Here is a 5217-nt window from a genome sequence, read left to right on the forward strand (position 1 = left end):
GCCTGAACCCAGGAGGCGGAGGTTGCGGTGAGCCGAGATCGCGCCATTGCACTCCAGCCTGGGTAACATGAGTGAAACTACGTCTCAAAAAAAAAGAAATTTCCCAATAATTGTAGTTTTATTTTTTTTATTATTATTTTTTTTGAGACAGAGTTTCACTCGTTACCCAGGCTGGAGTGCAATAACACAATCTCAGCTCACCGCAACTTCCGCCTCCTGGGTTCAGGCAATTCTCCTGCCTCAGCCTCCCGAGTAGCTGAGACTATTTGCCAACAAGATTTAAGACACCTGAAAATACCTACAAATTGAAGAGGTATTCAAAAGGAGCCTCTTGAGCTACACTACCACTATTAAGACACTTTGGAAATTATCTAATGATTGACTTTCAGAGAAAATCTTGGGTCTCTCTTGCCACCATTTTTAAAACTGATCAAGACATGGTCTCGCTATGTTGTGACAGTTATCACAGTCTTTACATATTTTATTTCATATTTTTTTGAGATAGGGTCTTGCTGGTCTCAAACTCCTGTATTCAAGTCATCCTTCCTCAGTCTCCCAAAGAGCTGGGATTACAGGCATGAGCAACCATGCCTGGCCATCACATAGTCTTTTTTTTTTTTTTTTTTTTTTGCTTACCTATAGGAAAAACAATCTTTTTTGACCATTTCATTAAACATCTTGTTCACCTACTGAGAAGTGACCAGAGTCAACTACCTTAAATAACTTCTAACCATTAAAACGACCCCTACCCTCCCAAAAGAACAAACCTCTGGCAATTAGGTCACACTCTCATGTGCTCTCACATGCACACAAACACAGTCCTTTCCCTCATAACTACCATAACATGGGCAAGTCACCTCCACCTAGAAAGGTCTGTTTTCTCATCAGCAGCTATTCAAATATTTAAAACAAAACACCTGGAGTAGATCACAGATCTAAAGATATTAAGCAACTTTTATTCTAAATTTTACTCTAAAAGTCATCACATTCTAAAGACTATGATTGCCGGGCATGTTGGCTCATGCCTGTAATTGCAGCACTTTGGGAGGCCAAGGAGGGAAGACTGCTTGAGCCCCGGAGCTGGGAGACCAGCCTGGGCAACAAAGCAAGATGCTGTCTCTACAAAAAAAATTTAAAAATTAGCCGTGGTGGTATCTGCCTGTAGCCCCAGCTAGTCAGGAGGGTGAGGCAGAAGGATCGCTTGAACCCAGAAGGCCAAGGTTGCAGTGAGCTGAGAACTGTTCCACTGCACTCCAGCCTGGGCGACACAGTGAGATCCTGTCTGAAAAACAATAAATACATTTAATAAAGACTGTGATAAATGTCTTAGCAATTCCCCAAAAAAGCCTTTAAACTGTTTTGATCAACGGCCCATGTCCACTCCTACAGCCCACAAATCTGTTCTGGAGTGGTAAATTCTAGCATACTGTAAAAAATACAAAGCGCTACTACACACTATTTTGTTTTTCAGTTATTCATGTTTACTCTCTTCCTCGTCAAAGTTAAATTCCCAGATACAAGTAGGCAAGGAGATTCAGCACTAACAATGAGACAATTCACCTGGAAAACAGGTAAGTATGGAACTCAAATTCAAGCAGATTATCTAAAACACATCAGCTTAACACAGTAACAACAAATCCAAGAAAGTCAAGCGAGATGACCATTCACAATGTTGTCAATGGCAATAACGGTTAAAAACAGAAGTAAGGCTACAAGTGTTGTTAGCAAGCTCTTCAAGGAAGGTGAAGGAGGTAAAGTCAACGGAAAAGTTTCCAAAGAAAATAACGATTAGTGTTGAAAAAAAGGAGGGATGTAATTTGGGTTACCAGAGAAAACTTCAAGAAACCAGTAGTACAATCTCCGAATCCTTAGCAATACGATAAATCTCTTCATTGCATGCTAAGTGCTTCTTTAACCTGTAATCCGCCCTGTCCTCTCCCCACAAAATCTGCGTTAAACTGAATTTTAAAAACATTTTGGGGGGAGGGGATAAACAGTTGGTTTCTCTCTTGACAGTAATTGCCACTACGAAGTGCCAAGTTCCACACCACGCAGCGCGCCATCCACAGAGCGCTCCTCAAAAGTTGCCACCCATCTTGGCCACGAGTCCCGGGACACGGACTCGCCTCCTCTGGCTACCGCAGCCAGGATCAGCTGGGATCCGGGAGCCCAGCGCCGGCCCCCTCCCCACTGCGCGCCGTCGCCGCCGTCAATCAACGCCCCCAACCCCCGGGCTCGGCCCGGAGCAGGGCGGGACCGCAGCACCTCGAAGGGGCCCCCCCAACAGCCGCCAGCTTACTGAGCAGCAGAACCGCAGCCCAAGAAACTAAAGTTGCCCGCGACGGAGCCCGGCACGCTCTGGGGCCCTGGAGCCCAGCCGATAGGGGATCCGTGCCCGGCCGGAGCGGAGAGCAGCGCCCCAGCAGGGCCTCGGGCCTGCCCCGCTCACCGCTCACCTCTCGGGGTGCGCCGCCTTCCTCCGCCGCTGCCGCCGCCTCCTTCCTGTGAGTGCAGCGCGGTCTGACCTGTGGAACCACCATACCAGTCCCGCCCGTTGCTGCAGCGCAGTTGCCGCCGCTCCTCTGCCGCCTTAGCCGCCGCTCTTTGTTCCCCCTCCGAGAGCCACTACTTCAGCCGCCCGTCTCAGCCGCCCCAACGGGCGGCCACTACGCCCTCCCGCCCTCTCGGCCTCCGGCCTCGCCCTCCTCGCTGCGCCCGCCGCCGCCGCCTTCGCCTCCGCGCCGCCGACGCCGCCGCCACCGACGCCGACGCCTCCTCCTCCGCGCCCCCCTAGCTTTCATTGAAAGCAAACAAGCATCATGGCGGTGGCTGCCGTCTCTCAGCCAGCGAGCGCCCGGACCGCCACCTCCGCTCCAACATCCCGGCCGCTCATTGGCCGCCATCTCCGGGCGCAACCATCCGGCCTTCGGCGCAGGGGTCGCTCTCGGCACGCCGCTGCCCAGGCCCGCCTCCTCACCCCCGCGTTGGGGAGCGGTGGCTCGGCCCGGCGCGCTGAGGACCCTGCCTCCCCGCCTCCCGTCCTCCCTCCCTGCGTCTTTCCTTCCGTCCATCCTTTCCTTCTCTTCCCGCTCTTCTCTCTCCTTTCCTTCCTTGGCGCTTCTATTTTCTCGTCTCCTTAGCGCTCCTCCATTTTTCATCTAGCTCTTTTTCCGCCTTGGGTTGTCCACTTTTATCTCCCCTTTCCTTCTTTTCCTTGATCCTCCTCCCTTTTTCTCCTCTTCCTTTTCCTTAGGCCTTCACCTGTCAATCACGTCGAAACACAGATTTTTGATGGTAGACAGTATTTTGCTCTGCCTAAAGACAAGACATTCAAAAGTGAACAGTCGAATAATTATTCCTATCTCAATTATGCAGAAAAAAATAAGTTAATAGCCCGTTTCGGTCCATTAGTGGTAATTCATTCCAGTACCTTAATGGACAGTTTTGGTGCTGGGGTCCTAACCTGAGTAATGGACAGGAGCTGCTGCGTTCAAAGATCAAGATGTTCTGTTCAGGGCAAACTCTTGTGATTGAAGGAGAGCAGAGAAATGACTGGCTGATTCATGATGCTTACATTGGGAAATAGTACTTGACTGATGCTCAGGGCAGAGAGATGAATCAGACTCCACCCTGCCCTGAATAAGCTCACAGTCTACGGCCAAGAATAACACCCAAAAGACTTGTTTTGTTTTATTTGAGATGGAGTCTCACTCTGTCGCCAGGCTGGAGTGCAGTTAGGAGATCTCGGCTCACTGAAACCTCGCCTCCCAGGTTCAAGCGATTCTCCTGCCTCAGCCTCCCGAGTAGCTGGGACTACAGGCGCCCGCCACCACGCCCGGCTAAATTTTTTTGTATTTTTGGCCGAGCGCGGTGGCTCACACCTGTAATCCAGCACTTTGGGAGGCCGAGGCGAGCAGATCATCTGAGATCGGGAGTTGAGACCAGCCTGACCAACATGGCGAAACCCCGTCTCTTCCAAAAATACAAAAAATTAGCCGGGCGTGGTGGCGGGCGCCTGTAATCCTAGCTACTCGGGAGGCTGAGGCAGGAGAATCGCTTGAACCTGGAAGGCGAGGTTGCAGTGAACCGAAATCTTGCCACTGCACTCCGGCCTGGAGACAGAGTGAGACTCCGTCTAAAAAAAATAAAAATTCGAGCTACATACTAAAGGGTAGGAAAAGGAATAGCTGTCTGCCCACCTATGTGGCAAACTAGGATAGGTTGCTAACTGCTTTCTGGAAAATCAACCCTGAAGAAATGAGAGTGAGACAGGTTCTAGTAAATAACAGTAGCAACAAACCAAAGCTTCTACTTCATTGAAGCCTGTTTTGAGCGGGGGATGTGGGAAATGGGTTGCTGTAGTCTGGGATGGTGGAGACCTGGCTGGAAGGGCAAGGAAAGGATGAGGGACAAAAGCTGCTCAAAGATCAAGATGGGCCGGGCCCGGTGGCTAACGCCTGTAATCCTAGCACTTTGGGAGGCCAAGGTGGGTGGATCACCTGAGGTCAGGAGTTCAAGACCAGCCTGGCCAACATAGTGAAAGCCATCTTAAAAAAAGAAAAAAAATTATAAAAATTAAGAAAAAAAAATATTAAAAAAAAAAAAAAAAGATCAAGATCTCCCTCTCCGCAGCATGGTGTTGGGATAGTCATTGCTTGGCATTGCCATGACATCAGTAGTGATAGCCCATGCCTCTAGGGCCATAGGACACTGGGCAAAAGGAGGGCAATGCAAAAGCCCAGGAGTCAGGAAGAACACCTGCAGACCAGCACGCTGCCTGTGGCCTTCCCTCCAGAGACTCCTCCAGCCCCAGGTGGAGGGAGTCATGCAGCCCTGTGCTGTACAGAGCATCCAGGCTGAGGGGCCGATGGAACAGACATCCCACAGGGCCTCTCCTGCCTGTGTGAGTGCCCTGGCTGCATGTGCTCCAGCCTGGGTGCCTTTTTGTAATTTGTAGGGCCAGAGGGAGCTACTCTTGGCCGGGCGAGGTAACTCATGCCTTAATCCCAGTACTTTGGGGAGGCCAAGGTGGGCAGATCACTTGAGGCCAGGAGTTGGAGACCAGCCTGGCCAACATGGCAAAACCCCATCTCCACTAAAAATACAAAAAAAATTAGCCAGTCATGGTGATAGGCGCCTGTAATCCCAGCTACTTGGGAGGCTGAAGTGTGAGAATCACTTGAATCCAGGAGGCAGAGGTTGCAGTGAGCTAAGGTT

At 50.5% G+C, this 5217-nt stretch overlaps 1 protein-coding gene across 1 annotated transcript in view; it reads right to left on the reverse strand.

The window, feature by feature from the left end:
• Positions 1–2877, reverse strand: part of CNOT6 (CCR4-NOT transcription complex subunit 6) — an 88500-nt gene extending 85623 nt beyond the window's left edge. The window contains exon 1 of the mRNA XM_037735221.1: positions 2457–2877. The gene's annotated coding sequence lies outside the window, so the exon portion shown is untranslated. The remainder of the gene's footprint in view (positions 1–2456) is intronic.
• Positions 2878–5217: the final 2340 nt, after the last annotated feature.

This window comes from Cebus imitator, unplaced genomic scaffold (assembly GCF_001604975.1).
Source record: "Cebus imitator isolate Cc_AM_T3 unplaced genomic scaffold, Cebus_imitator-1.0 Scaffold754, whole genome shotgun sequence".
Lineage (NCBI taxonomy): Eukaryota > Metazoa > Chordata > Mammalia > Primates > Cebidae > Cebus > Cebus imitator.